The 15989-nt window shown below is 47.6% G+C and overlaps 1 long non-coding RNA gene across 5 annotated transcripts in view; it reads right to left on the bottom strand.

Moving 5' to 3' along the window:
* LOC102186225 overlaps nucleotides 1-15989 on the bottom strand; it is a 224574-nt gene that overhangs the window by 15834 nt on the left and 192751 nt on the right. For all 5 annotated transcript variants that reach the window (XR_001919157.1, XR_001919155.1, XR_001919154.1 and 2 more), the window contains exon 4: nucleotides 11619-11764. This is a non-coding gene — a long non-coding RNA (uncharacterized LOC102186225). The remainder of the gene's footprint in view (nucleotides 1-11618; nucleotides 11765-15989) is intronic.

Genomic DNA, 15989 nt, shown 5'->3' with positions numbered 1-15989 from the left:
GCTCAGCCTGGGAAAGGTGAGGCCAGGATAGCGTGTCTCTGTCAGTGATGTGGGAAAGCTAAATTAGACTGCAAATCCAAATTTGAGGCTGGCCCTGTGCTCTGTGTCCCTCCGAGAGCCCGGTTGTGCATGAGCAGAATGGACTAGGCTTTTCTTGGGGGAGGGGAAGGGACACGTCCTCACTGGAGAGTGAAGATGGCTACATCGGAGGTGGCACAGGGCAGCTGGAGTCCAGCCAGGAGCAGAGTGCACACGGAGGGTTTCCATCACAGTCACCAAGGGCGACTGGTTAAATATTCCCAGTGTGGGTCTACCTCTTGGTCTCCAGAGGCCTGGGGTGGAGTCTGTGAATAATCCGTATTTTACCAGGCCCCATGGATACATCTGACACTTTCCAAGGACAGGCTTGGGAATTGCTCCCACAGTAGAAAAGAGCCAGGCGTTGGCCTCAGAAGGCCTCGGTTCAAGACCCAGTTGGGCACCAGCTTTCAGGACCAGTTTTAAAATTCTGGGACTGGACCCAGGGCAAGGCAGGCTGGGACATCTCTGCAGGCTACAAACATAAACAGGGAAACAGCCATATGAACTCTGCACTGTTATATATATATATATGTGTGTGTATGTATATATATGTGTATATATATGTATATGTGTATATATGGTTGTTGCGTAAAACCACATTATCTGTGTACGTATACATGTATATGAGTTTCCCAGATGGTGCTGGTGGTAAAGAACCTTCCTGCCAATGCAGGAGACATAGAGATGTGACTTCAATCTCTAGGTCGGGAAGATCCATTGGAGGAGGGCATGACAATCCACTCCAGTATTCTTGCCTGGAGAATCCCATGGACAGAGGAGCCTGGTGGGCTACAGTCCATAGGGTCACAAAGAGCTGGACAGGCCTGAAGCAACTTAGCACAGCACGTGCATGTATACATGCATAAAACCACATATGCGTGTACATAGATATGTATAATGTCATGTGTGTATACACACATAGGCATGCATACAAACTTGTATACACATATTCACACTTACATGCATGTGCAAGTGATACACACGTGTCTACATACACACATGCGTACACAAGCATAGGCACACACACATTATGTGTTTGAGGATTAGTCTTCCAGTTGATCCTCAAACATCTCTGCTGCTCCTGCTGCTGCTGCTAAGTCTCTTCAGTCGTGTCCGACTCTGCGCAACTCCATAGACGGCAGCCCACCAGGCTCCCCCGTCCCTGGGATTCTCCAGGCAAGAACACTGGAGTGGGGTGCCATTTCCTTCTCCAGTGCATGAAAGGAATAGTGAAAGTGAAGTCGCTCAGTCATGTCTGACTCTTAGCGACCCCATGGACTGCAGCCCACCAGGCTCCTCCATCCATGGGATTTGCCAGGCAAGAGTGCCGGAGTGGGCTGCCATTGCCTTTACATCTCTACTGTAGCACTAATAGGCCATTTTCCTGATGTAGCGTCTGAGGCATGGAGAGAATGTGAAACTTGCCTAAGATTACAAGACCAGTCCATGGTAGAGGCAGGATTGAAACGAGGAAGACTGACTCCAGAGTCCCTGTGCACCCTGCTACCGTAGGATAGATAACTAAGAGGCTAAGCAGAGGAGAGGCTGAAGCGGGCGCCTTGCTCCCGGCTGGAGACCGTGACCACTGGCGTCTGCCCCAAATTCCTCTCATTTCTGTACTTATATGTTGTTTCTCCACTGAGAGCTGGAGCCAATGTCTACTGCCTGTGTGTACACACACACACCCCGTAGCCTAGCCAAGCTGATACAGAAGAGTAACACTCAAATTGCATTTTCCCCACTCTGTATCAGTTTGCCCTGCAAACCTGAACCCGACTTTCCTAGCCCACAGTCATGATTTACCATCATTAATCTCACAGACAGCAAAAAGCATGACACTGGCAGTTCAGCTCAGTTCAGTTGCTCAGTCGTGTCCGACTCTTTGAGACCCCATGAATCGCAGCACACCAGGCCTCCCTGTCCATCACCATCTCCTGGAGTTCACTCAGACTCATGTCCATCGAGTCAGTGATGCCATCCAGCCATCTCATCCTCTGTCATCCCCTTCTCCTCCTGCCCCCAATCCCTCCCAGCATCAGAGTCTTTTCCAATGAGTCAACTCGTGGCCAAAGTATTGAAGTTTCAGCTTTAGCATCATTCCTTCCAAAGAACACCCAGGGCTGATCTCCTTTAGAATGGACTGGTTGGATCTCCTTGCAGTCCAAGGGACTCTCAAGAGTCTTCTCCAACACAGCAGTTCAAAAGCATCAATTCTTCGGTGCTCAACTTTCTTCACAGTCCAACTCTCACATCCATACATGACCAGTGGAAAAACCATAGCCTTGACTAGACAGACCTTTGTTCGCAAAGCAATGTCTCTGCTTTTGAATATACTATTTAGGTTGGTCATAACTTTTCTTCCAAGGAATAAGTGTCTTTTCATTTCATGGTGGCAGTCACCATATGCAGTGATTTTGGAGCCCCCCAAAATAAAGTCTGACACTGTTTCCACTGTTTCCCCATCTATTTCCCATGAAGTGATGGGACCAGATGCCATGATCTTCGCTTTCTGAATGTTGAGCTTTAAGCCAACTTTTTCACTCTTCACTTTCACTTTCATCAAGAGGCTTTTGAGTTCCTCTTCACTTTCTGCCATAACGGTGGTGTCATCTGCATATCTCAGGTTATTGGTATTTCTCCCGGCAATCTTGATTCCAGCTTGTGCTTCTTCCAGCCCAGAGTTTCTCATGATGTACTCTGCATAGACATTAAATGAGCAGGGTGACAATATACAGCTTTGATGTACTCCTTTTTCTATTTGGAACCAGTCTGTTGTTCCATGTCCAGTTCTAACTGTTGCTTCCTGACCTGCATATAGGTTTTTCATGAGGCAGGTCAGGTGGTCTGGTATTCCCATCTCTTTCAGAATTTTCCATAGTTTATTGTGATCCACACAGTCAAAGGCTTTGGCATAGTCAATAAAGCAAAAATAGTTGTTTTTCTGGAACTCTCTCCCTTTTTCCTTGATCCAGCTGATGTTGGCAATTTGATCTCTGGTTCCTCTGCCTTTTCGAAAACCAGCTTGAATATCTGGAAGTTCACGGTTCACGTATTGTTGAAGCCTGGCTTGGAGAATTTTGAGCGTTACTTTACTAGCATGTGAGATGAGTGCAATTGTGTGGTAGTTTGAGCATTCTTTGGCATTGCCTTTCTTTGGGACTGGAATGAAAACTGACCTTTCCCAGTCCTGTGGCCACTGCTGAGTTTTCCAAATTGGCTGGCATATGGAGTGCAGCAATTTCACAGCATCATCTTTCAGGATTTGAAATAGCTCTACTGGAATTCCATCTCCTCCACTAGCTTTGTTCGTAGTGATGCTTTCTAAGGCCCACTTGACTTCACATTCCAGGATGTCTGGCTCTAGGTGAGTGATCATACCATTGTGATTATCTTGGTCATGAAGATCTTTTTTGTACAGTTCTTCTGTGTATTCTTGCCACCTCTTCTTAATATCTTCCATTTCTGTTAGGTCCATACCATTTCTGTCCTTTATCGAGCCCATCTTTGCATGAAATGTTCCCTTGGTATCTCTAATTTTCTTGGAGAGATCTCTAGTCTTTCCCATTCTGTTGTTTTCTTCTATTTCTTTGCATTGATTGCTGAGGAAGGCTTTCTTATCTCTCCTTGCAATTCTTTGGAACTCTGCATTCAGATGCTTACATCTTTCCTTTTCTCCTTTGCTTTTCACCTCTCTTCTTTTCACAGCTATTTGTAAGGCCTCCCCAGACAGCCATTTTGCTTTTTTGCATTTCTTTTCCATGGGGATGATCTTGATCCCTGTCTCCTGTACAATGTCAAACCTCAGTCCATAGTTCATCAGGCACTCTATCTATCAGATCTAGGCCTTTAAATCTATTTCTCACTTCCACTGTATAACCATAAGGGATTTGATTTAGGTCATACCTGAATGGTCTAGCGGTTTTCCCTACTTTCTTCAATTTGAGTCTGAATTTGGCAATAAGGAGTTCATGATCTGAGCCACAGTCAGCTCCTGGTCTTGTTTTTGCTGACTGTATAGAGCTTCTCCATCTTTGGCTGCAAAGAATATAATCAATCTGATTTCAGTGTTGACCATCTGGTGATGTCCATGTGTAGAGTCTTCTCTTGTGTTGTTGGAAGAGGGTGTTTGCTATGACCAGTGCGTTCTCTTGGCAAAACTCTATTAGCCTTTGCCCTGCTTCATTCCGTATTCCAAGGCCAAATTTGCCTGTTACTTCAGGTGTTTCTTGACTTCCTACTTTTGCATTCCAGTCCCCTATAATGAAAAGGACATCTTTTTTGGGTGTTAGTTCTAAAAGGTCTTGTAGGTCTTCATAGAACCGTTCAACTTCAGCTTCTTCAGCATTACTGGTTGAGGTATAGACTTGGATTACTGTGATATGAATGGTTTGCCTTGGAAACAAACAGAGATCATTCTGTTGTTTTTGAGATTGCATCCAAGTACTGCATTTCAGACGCTTTTGTTGACTATGATGGCTACTCCATTTCTTCTAAGGAATTCCTGCCCGCAGTAGTAGATATAATGGTCATCTGAGTTAAATTCACCCATTCCAGTCCATTTTAGTTCGCTGATTCCTAGAATGTCGATGTTCACTCTTGCCATCTCCTGTTTGACCACTTCCAATTTGCCTTGATTCATGGACCTGACATTCCAGGTTCCTATGCAATATTGCTCTTTACAGCATCGGACCTTGCTTCTATCACCAGTCACATCCACAACTGGGTATTGTTTTTGCTTTGGCTCCACCCCTTCATTCTTCCTGGAGTAATTTCTCCACTGATCTCCAGCAGCATATTGGGCACCTACTGCCCTGGGGAGTTCCTCTTTCAGTATCCTATCATTTTGCCTATTCATACTGTTCACTGGCAGTTAGAGCCTGTCAAATTAAATCATGGGGTGCCTAAAGCAAGAAGGTACCAACCCCACCAAAGCCACTGGCTGGCAAATAAGACTAGAGTATAAGGTCAGCAGGCATGGCTGAAATGGACCATCTGTTTCAGTCAACAGGTAACAGGAACAAAGATGGCAGCATGAATGTCCACTTAAAAGGAGGGAGGAGACCATGGTTGGTTCCAGGCCCTGGCTTTACTCGCTACTATCTGTGTGGTCTCAGACCACTCTTCACCTCTCTGGCCTCATTTCCCAGGTAAGCTTGGCGATGTCCAAAGAACTACCAAGCTCTTATGATCCTCTTTAGCTTCATCTTAAGCACTAGTCATTGCCATAGCATTTACATTTGACTTGGAGGGAGAAATCCAGCAAATTCCACTTTACCACTGTAAGCAAACGAGGGGACAGAAGGTGTCATTGACCTTATAGTAACACAGAAAGTCACCAATGAAACCTCTAAACCCAGGCTCTTTCACTCCTACTGGTTAATGCCACTCTGCTCCCATGCTGAATTCTAACTCACCTTTGTAGGAATTCACACCCTCCCACACTACTGGACATGTCTTACAGTTACTCAGCAGTTCCTCAATTAATGCAGGCTTTTGTGAAGCTATCAATGTCACTGGATTTTGTTTCCTTGCCCCCACCAAAGGCAGCTGCTTCCTTCATATTGGTATCAATCGGGCCAGGAAGTTTCTTTTTCCCTGCAATCTATTGTATGCAGCAAGATCAGAGGGATCTGTCAAATGAAGGACGGAACCAGCTGGTCACGTGGAGATACTGGCTGGCCCCTCTGGATTGGCCCATCCCAGCCCTGCTGGCTAGTTGGTCAGTCCCCTGTGCTAGAGGGTTCCTCTGTCTGATAGTGAGAACAAAGGAGAGTCGTTACGATAATTAATCAGAAGCGCTGTCATCATGCTAAAGAACCTTTGGTCTGTTCCAAAGCCAGCTAGGAAACTGACCTCACCCCCTTCCTATAAACCCACAGCCTCTGGTCCATCCAAGACTGAAGGCTGAAATGTGTCTCCTGGAGGCAGTGTGTCCCGGAAAACAAAAATTTTCTGAGGATCTGTGTGGACATCGGATGGGATGTCTACTCATCTCACAGCTGAGAAAGCTAAGGTTGATCAATACCAATGTGTATACAAGTACATAGTGCATGCAAGATTCTATTCTCTATTCTCAGACATGCTCTGATAGGCAGAATAGTGGTCCTCCAAAGATGCCCATACCTGAATCCCTGAAATTTGTGACTATATTGGGTTACATGGCAAAGGGGAATTCAGGATGCAGATGGAAATAAATGACTAAAGTGCTCACCTTAAGACAGTGAGATCATCCTGGATTGTTTCTGTGGGCCCAGTATAATTTGCAGTGTCCTTAAAAATGGAAGGGGGAGGTAGAAGAGAAAGATGTGAGAAAGGAAGAAAGGCATGGAAAAAAGACAAGCAGCTGGCTTCATAGATGGAGAAAGGGGCCACAAGCCTAGGGATGCAGGCAGCCTTTAGAAGCTAGAGGAGCCCACAGAAGGAACCAGCACTGTGTTCCCTGGTGGTAGAACCCACCTTGGATTCTAACCTATAGAAGAACAAGATAATTAAATCTCTGTTGTTTTAAGCCACTAAATTAAAAGGCAGAGACATCACTTTGTCCACAAAGGGCTGTAGAGTCAACACTATGGTTTTCCAGTAGTCGTGTATGGATATGAGAGTTGGACCATAAAGAAGGCTGAACGCCAAAGAACTGATACTTTTGAACCATGGTGTTGAAGACTCTTGAGAGTCCCTTGTACAGCAAGGTGAGCAAACCAGTGAACCCTAAAGGAAATCAACCCTGAATATTCATTGGAAGGATTGATGTTGAAGCTGAAGCTCCAATACTTTGGCCACCTGATGTGAAAAGTTGACTTATCAGAAAAGACCTTGATCCTGGGAAAGACTGGAGACAACAGAGGATGAGATGGTTGGATGGCATCATCGACTCAATGGACATGGGTTTGAGCAAACTCCGTGACATAGTGAAGGACAGGGAAGCCTGGCATGCTGCAAGTTCATGGGGTCACAAACAGTCAGAAACAACAGACCAACTGAACAATACCACCATACCATATACCAACAATATCATATACCAATCGAACTACATTCAATGAGAGAACAGATGACTCTCTTCCATTCCCTTGGTGTCAACTTCTCAATCACTAAATCAACGATTCCCACGGCCAAGCCAAAACCATAACCACCAGTCAATGCCCTAAAGGAGTCCACATCATGCCAGGAAGTCAGACATGGGCAGAAAGAGAAGAGGTCTGTTCCTGCTCTCCAGACAGGAGGAGGTCAGAGATCTTCCAGCAAAGGAAGATGACTCCCGGGTGGAAGAGCCCAGAGAGAAGGCGAAAGATGGGATGGAACTTGAGCTCAAGTTCATCAGGATAGAGCAGGCCAGGCCATCAGAGAGCAGGGAGTCCCCACTTACTGAGGACCTGCCATGAGCCAGACCCCAGCAGACACCTTCAGACAGGTTCTTCTCACGAGAGCCCTGGCACAGGAATGAGATGCCCACGTCACAGCTGAGGACGCTGAGGCTCAGGGTGGTGAAGTGACTTGCTCACAGCCCCAGAGCCAGCCACTGGTAAAGCTGAGGTTGAACCCAGCCCTCTCGCTGGCCGGAGCCCACGAACCCCTCAGGCTTCCAAAGAAGAAAGGCGGCAAACACGTCGTAAAAGTCAAAGAAAGACATTGGCAAGTTCGAAAGACAAGGATGAGACCTTGCTTACCGTGGCTGACGCCCCGCAAAAGGTGGCCGTGATTAAAGCACAGGCATGGGGTGACAATCAGGTGGGCCTTAAACATCACGCTGAGAGGTCAGGCTATTTTTACAAGTGGAGAGGGGTGGGGTCGGAGCTGTGCTTTCAGAATTTGGGCTTGGCCATGGGGAGGAGCATGGGAAACAGCATAGCTGGCATGAGACCTGGGGCGGGAGGCCGGGCGGGGGTGCGGGGCGATGGAAGGAAACAGGAAGTGGAGCCAACAGGAAGGAAGCAGAGGCAGGACTGCTGGCTGGAGAGGGGTCCAAGGAGAGGGAGAAACCACTTTCCCTTCCCTTTCTGATGAGGATAAGATTATGCCTTGAGAACAGGGCTTCCCCCCAAAAATCAACAGGAGAGGAAGAACCCTGGGCACATGTCCCCTACAGATGCTACAGTACTCAAATCATGTGGTCGCCCGAACCGCCTCGGTCTACACTGGAGCTCCGTCCATGGGGCGCTCTGGCCTCAGGCCCTGGGTGACCCAGCGGTGCCCCTGCCCCTGGTATCTCAGGGCCAAACCCAGTCCCCGAGATCAATGGAACCCGAAGGCAAGTGATGAGAGACGCCCAGAAAAATGGATGAAGAGACCGAGGCGCAGCGAGGTAAACAACTCGCCCAATATACAGCGAATGCGTCCCAGAATCAAGATGCTAACGCAGGCCTTCTGTATAGACCCTGCCTGTGGCACTCAGGGACCCAGCAGGGGAGAAGCGAAGGAATAAACACTCTAATCTTGCTCCCTTCCTACCATCGGGGCTGCCAGTGTCTCTGCAACCGAAGCCCGAGGGCACAGGAGCCCTGTGCAGCACCATGCCTACTGCATCCACACAGGTTGGACTTCAAGTGGGGACATGGAGGTTACCCAGGACCTCATCACTCCCACAGCCAAGACTCCGCAGCAGGAGGCCACTTGCCTCTCTGTACAAGGGCAGGATGCCACACATGCCTCCACCCCAAGCTGGTCCAGCAGCATCATCCCTCTCCTTCCTTCCTCATTCCCAGTCCGGGGCCCTGCCCTGCTTCTATCACATGCAGAAACCTCATGTGGCCTATTTTAGTCAAGGCAGGCCGTTGGGAGCAGCTGTCTCGAAAGAGCAGGGCCAGCTGATGCCACCGCCGGCCAAGCTGCCCACTCCCGGCCCTGGCCCGCCCTGGGACCCTCCCTGCCAGCCCTGCACATGAAGGCCTGGCTGCCAGTAAAAAGAAAGGGCTCCTATCTCTGATTCCGCAGGGCCCCTGATAAGAAATGTCATCCCTTGCTGTGTAATATTACCCGGCTGGATAAGAATCTCTATCAAGCTCAAACACATGGCTGGCTGCAGAACGCAGCCCGCTGGAGCAGGATCATCTATTTGCTTAAGCTGAAAGCCCTGGGCAGCTGAGAGAAGCACACTGAACAAGAGACTAAGCCAAATTAGAGTCTATCTGACTGGGGGAATCAGGATTTTTTTCCTCCAGAAGGATGAGGCCCCAGAGGACACCAGCAGGCCCGCCTCACTTCTCTCCTGACTCAGTAGGCGCCTTCACCGTCTTCTTTCCTCAAAGGGCACTTTCACTTATGTGATCGCATTTAATCCTCACGACAACCTCAAGGGAAGCATTTTTAGCCTCCATTTACAGGTCAGAAAATTGAGATTCAGCAAGGTTAAGCAACGTGGCCAAGGTTACAGAGGCAGCCACTCCAGCTCACGGAATCAGACCTGTCCGGTCTGACTCACCAGCCTGCTGTCAGATCAGCTGCTGGGCCGCTCGGCTGTTACAACTAAATTAATAAATTAAGTGACATCAGCCCGATGGACAGTATCAGCTACACAATATCATCTGGAAGGTCCATTTCAAGCTGCTCTCCCATCTCCTTCGAGTCTCTGTAACCTGGGGAATAAAGAAGCCTGGCAGAGGATAGAAAACCGAGGCAGGGGAGGGGAGGCCATAGATGGTACCCAGGAGAAGGAGGAGGGACACCCAGCGCTTCCACTCCTCTGCTGTATTTAAGGAGTACGAGGCAGAGAGCACTGTGGAAAGAAAACGCCTGTGTTCATCATTCAGGTATTCACAGATACTAAGGGAAAGGCCTTAGCTTAGTATGCCTGGATCTGGGCTTGGTCCAGGCAATAATTACCATTGCAAATGAACAGATCCTGCCCTCAAGGAGGGATCTGTCTTGTGGGACTCACAGATCAGCAGCGTTGGGAGCCACAGATTGTAAATGCAGACGCAGGAAGACTAGGCAGCTGATTTGGGAGTGGTGGATGTGCACCATCGGAGCCATCAGCACAGTCTGCACACTGTGCCATGCCCTCCTTTTTTCACTTTTTAAAGTCAACTTTGTTAACTGGATGTGAGGGGAGTTTGGGGGAGAGAGAATGGATGCATATATATGTGTGGCTGAGTCTGCTTTGCTGTGCACCTGAAATTAACACAACATTGTTAATTGGCTATACTCCAATATAAAAACAAAACAGTTAAAAACAAAATAAAAAGTAAATTTAAAAAAAATCGACATTGTTAAGGCCAACAGCAGTTAATACAACTTCAAGACTGTTCCGTATCACTACCTAAAGCTACCCCTTCCTTTAACAGCTGTATGAAAGTAAAAGTGAAGTTGCTCAGTCCCGTCCTACTCTTTGCGCCAGGCTCCTCCATCCATGGGATTTCCCAGGCAAGAATACTGGAGCAGTATTCCATTGTATGGAGGTACTGTGATGCAATCAAGCAATACCCAACTAAGGAGCAGGTAAATTGTGGGAGATGAATAGGTAAAGCATAGGGGACCGTTAGGGAAGTGAAAATATGCCAGATGACACTACCATGGTGGGTACACGCCATTGCACAGTTGTTAAAAAATCTTCAACCCCAAGAGTGAATCCTAACACAGACTATGAACTTGAGTGATGATGATGTTAGTGAATGTAGATTTGTCAGCTGTAACAAATATACCATTCTGGCACAGGATGCTGCTGGTAAGGAGGTTGTATGTGGGGACAGAGGATATACGGGAACTCTATACTTTCAACTTTTCTGTGAACCTAATAATAATAACAATAATAATAATAAAATTAATTGATCAGGCAAGTGTAAGTTTAGCTAAAAAATGTCAGTTCCATCTGTTTTGTACTGACAATTTTTTCCCCCTAAATTTGGGTCATAGTCTTCTGTTTCTTCACATAGCCAGTAATCTGATTAAAAACCAGTCATTGAAGACAGGGTTAGGAAACTAAGAGGTATAAACTACTAAGTATAAAATAATTGACAAGCCTACTGGGAACATACATAACATTTTATAATAACAATAAATGGAGTATAATCTATAAAAATTTTGAATCACTATGTTGTAAACCTGTAACTAATAATATTATAATCAACTATACTTTGATTTTAAAAATAAAATAAAAGCTAGGCATCGTATGTCAATAAATATAGAGAAATAAGTAAATAAAAACAGCCTCACTGTTTGCTATTTCAAGTAATGTTGAGATGAAGACGCTATTCACATCACCTGCACCTATGCATGTGTTTGTGCAGAATAAGCTCTAAGAATTCAGCCAGCATCTTTAAGCCTGACTTTTCCTGCCCCCTTCACAGTAGGCATAAGAAAGCTTCACTCTTCACCTTGACAGTTGATGGCTCCCAATGCACCTGCCCTGTTCAGAGACTGGCAGGAACTCCCCTAAAAGTGTCTTCGTGCTCCTTGTTGAGCAAGGGCTGCCATTCTCAAAACAGCACATGAGCAAACAAATATGTGTCCCTTGGGTCACGAGACACCATTTCTCTGCCTCTGCCTTAACTGGCTCGTGGCAGTTGAGTTCAGAAATCAAGCCAAGCACAAAATAAGACACCTACCTCTCTTCATCCAAACTGCTCCCAGAACTGGTAGGCTTTCTTCTTTTTCTTCTGGACCCTGAGATGCTCAGGAATGCAGAGAACCCAAGGCTGGAGAGAGGCAGATCTTCCACGGGACCTCAGGATGCTTCACATCACTGCTCAGCCTATGAAAATACAGTAAATCAGTGTCAAGTTATGCAACGTGGAACCCGAGGCACCCTGGAGGAAAGCATCCATTACAAACAGAAAAAATCTTCTAATATCCAGAAGGCAAAGAGAATATGTCTTCATGGCTGAAATAAAGTGGAAGCTAAGGTAAAGGAGGTCATCCTCCATGTGGGAGGCTGGCCATTCACTGGTAGATGCTGAGGGAAGAACAACCGTGAGTAAGACGGAGCCTCATGCCTTTGGGAGCTCTGAGGGCACTGAGGAAAACGCCGTGGGCCACGTGGTCCAGGATGGAGGGACCAGGAGCTCTGGGAGCAGAGGAAGGGGTCACTGACTCGTTTGCATAGATGAGAGAAGCGGATATTTGAGCGAGATATTGAAGAGCAGAACTTCACCAGGCAGGGAAAAGTGGGGAAACTTTCAAATGGTATTAACAGCACATGTGACATGAAGTCTGAAAGAACAGTCTACCAGCACTCGGGCTGCAAAGGGGAATCCCTCACAGGCTGTGCTAAGAGTTTGCTGTCACCCGCCGTCAGCACCCCCCACCCCCCTGCCAGATGACCAGATGCTATGGAGACTCACAGAGGCTCCTGAGCAACAGAGTGACAGGTCAGATCTAGGTCTCAGCATCACCATGAAGGATCAGCTGGCGAGTGCAAATTCTCAGCCGTGTGGGAACCAGTAAACCGTCCTGCAGAACAACAGACAAAGTGGCTACAACAGTGGCCTCTGGAGCCAGCTCTCTGTCTTCAAATCTCAGCTCTGCCCCTACCAGCTGGAGCAAGTTACTTATCTACTCCGTGTACAGTCTGCTCATCTGTGAAATGAGGTAACATCAGCAGTGCCCTCCTAGTGCTAGTAACTGGATCGTGAGTTAGATGAGTTTGCATACATAAGGAGCTTATCCCAGGGCTCAGGACACAGTAAGGGCACAAGACATGACAGCTTTGGGACCACTCCATCTCCTGTGTTCCCCTACAATCCTCTTTCAGCACTGACAGTTCACTTGAAACACAAGTGGTCATGATCTGAGCGAAACAAGCAGGGTTTGCTTTAGGAGGGCTGGAACCCCGGTCTGAAATAGAGTTTGGGAATTTACCAGCATCTTGTCAGATTTCCCTACATCGCTGTAAGAGCATGACCTGAGACAGTGGTTCTTGATGCTGCTGCACCACAGAATCACAGGGGAGATATTAGAAAGCTGATTGCCTGGGCTCTGTGCCTAAGTCAGGATCTTTGGGGGTTGGGTCCTGGCAACAAGATTTTTAAATTCCTCAGTTAATTCCAAGGGAAACCCTGTTTGAAAACAACTGACCTATGAGCTTCCCCCATGGCTTAAACAATAAAGAATCTGTCTGCGATCCAAGAGACCCAGGTTCAATCCCTGGGTTGGGAAGATCCCCTGGAGAAAGGAACCGCAACCCACTCCAGTATTCTAGCCTGGAGAAACCCCCAGATAGAGGAGCCTGGAGGGCTACAGTCCATGGAGTTGCAAAGAGTCGGACACAACCGAGTGACTAACACACACCCATGACCTATGAGTCAAATTCAGCAGGAAAGGGAGACCTGAAAGAAGGGAAAGTGCCGCCCTTGGAGCCGTGTCACCTCAGCCCTCTGGGCTCCTGCCGCAAAGGGCGGGTGTGACGATGCCTGGACGCCATATACCTCACAGGGCAGTGGGAGGCAAGCCTGGGCTAACAGACTGAGAGAGCCTGGGTCACTAGCACTGTGACGTACCCCTCAAAGCTCTTCTGTGAACAGAGGAGGGTACCGCACCCCAGTGATGAAACCAGGAAGGGAACGAGCGGGGAGAGCACTGGTGAGGAGCAGAGAGCTAGTAACGGTCTTAAGTCCCCTCACTAACCAGCTGTGTTACTAGCAGTCTCAACGTTTTGAAGCTCCATTTCTTCAATTGTTGACTAGGGATAATCGGATAACTAGATTGACCTGACCCACCATTCAGACGAGGGGAGAGTGGGGTGCGAGACAGGAAGACGCAGGTTGAGCTATGAAGAATCAGGCTCCTGCAGAGCATTTTTAAAAAATGTTTGACATTCTCACTGCACTAGGTCTTTGTGGCAGCATGTGGTTCTTTGCTGAGGTGTTCGGACTTTAGTTGCAGCATGCGGGATGTGGGATCTTAGTTTTCCAACCAGGGATTGAACCTGCATTCCCCTGCATTGGAAGGCAGACTCTTAACCACTGGACTACCAGAGAAGTCCCCATGCAGAACATTTTGACTGAGCATTTTCCAGATCTTCCCTGGAATGTGAAAGGTTCTGGAGGAAGAAATGGCCCCTTTGACAATAGTTGTGACTGAGGGGCTGCAAGCATTTCATGAAAGTTTTCATCTGGGCAGGCTGGGAGGGAGCCTGCTGGGGTCCAAGTGCGGTGGGTGATAGGCCAGCAGGGAAGGGTGTGGTCCAGGGCTGCCCCGGCCGAAACGTTAAGATAGGAAGTGCTATCTAGGAACAATGGAACCACAACACCGTTGTCCTAGCCTGAATCTGACGAGAGGGGATAAGACTCCAGGAAACAGTCCTCCAACAGCTGGCCAGAGCGGCTCTGACAACCCGGGGGCTGCCTTATTTGTTCATTCATCCATTCGCTCAGGTGCATACCAAGATCTGTGTTAGATGCTGGGGATGCTGAAGTGAATAAGGTTCCGTCTGCACCCTTAGGAGCCACAGAGATAAATAAGGCAGAGCAAGAAGCAACATCTAAGTATAACACTATGTGCCAAAACACAACAACGATAATAATATTGATGGCTGACTCTACGCCAGGAGACATGCTTGACATTTTATATTTAACATCTCAAATCCTTGGTGTCCTCTCCAAGCAAGAGTCCATGCTCCATTTTACAAATATGGAAACTGAGGCTCCGAGAGGCTGATGACTCAACACAGATCACACAGCAACTTGGAGGTTGGGCTCATATCTGAATTCAGGGCAGCGGTGCTCCAACACTTGAGCTCCTTCCCCGTGGCTCACTGCTGTAATTCAGAGAGTCACGTGAGAATAAGACAGAGGACCCTCCCCTGTGAACCTCCTACAAGCACTGTCCCCATCGCTTCAACAAAACAGTTTAAAAACCATAACAAGCAAACAAGAAAAAAAAAAATATATGAGGCTTGGCACCCAGCCTGGGCTCATCACTCAATACATGCTGACAAACCAGGATCCAACTCACAGCGTCTGAGCAGTGGACTAGAGGTGGGAGGTATTTGGGAAGTAGCAGGCTTGGGGTTGAATCCCGGCTTCAGTATTTATACCTCCCTGAACCTCAGTTTCCTCATCCTAAAAATGGGAGCAACAAAACCCATCTGAGAAAACTGGGACAAGATCCAGGACACAGAGACAATTTCCTGACCTTTAAAATCCCTGCAAAACGCCCCCCGACAGATCTCGGGGGAAAGAAAACAGCAAATGAAAGTACAACCAGGAGAGACACCGGCACATTTTAAGAGCTCCCGTGTGGAAACAGACACCACATGGGAAACGTGGAGTCTTCCACAGAGCGCTGGTTCCCTCCCGCTGACAAGGCAGCCCTTCAAGAAGGGCAGGAGCTCGCTTCAAGCCTGGTGCCACACCTGCCCACCTACCTGGGCACCACCCCCTTAACCCTCTCAGGATGGCAGCCACTGGTGCCCAAGTTCTGCTCAGAAAGCCGGGATACAACCAAACAGGGGTGTCCTGGGGCAGCTGCTGCAGGAGCGATGGTCACTATTACCTTCAGTTAATGTTTACTGAATCCTGACTTGTTGCAGTCACTATGCTTACTTTTTCTTTTCTGTTTTACCAGCAGGAAGGCAGTCATGGTTTAAATCAGAATTTAAAGCATTAGACTTGAATGTCTCCAGATTCCCCAACTTGCTCAACCTTGAGCCAGCCACTTACTTTACCTCTCTGTGCCTGAGTCTGGGCCTGCAGGGCATCTCTAAAACACACACGCCTAGGGGACTTCCATGCTGGTGCAGTGGGTAAGACTCTGTACTACAGGCGGCGCAGGTGTGATCCCAAGTCAAGGAACTAAGATCCTGCATATTGTGCAATGCAGCCAAAAATTTAAAATAAAATTGACACTCTTCCATGTAGCCTGTATTTACTACTATTTAAATAGTAGGGACTAAAACATTAAATGCAACTAACAGGGACTTCCCTGGTGGTCCAGTGGCTAAGACTTCCTTCACCTTCCAATGCAGGGGGTGCAGGTTT

This window comes from Capra hircus, chromosome 14, assembly GCF_001704415.2.
Source record: "Capra hircus breed San Clemente chromosome 14, ASM170441v1, whole genome shotgun sequence".
NCBI lineage: Eukaryota > Metazoa > Chordata > Mammalia > Artiodactyla > Bovidae > Capra > Capra hircus.
This window is presented reverse-complemented; position numbering and strand designations above follow the sequence as displayed.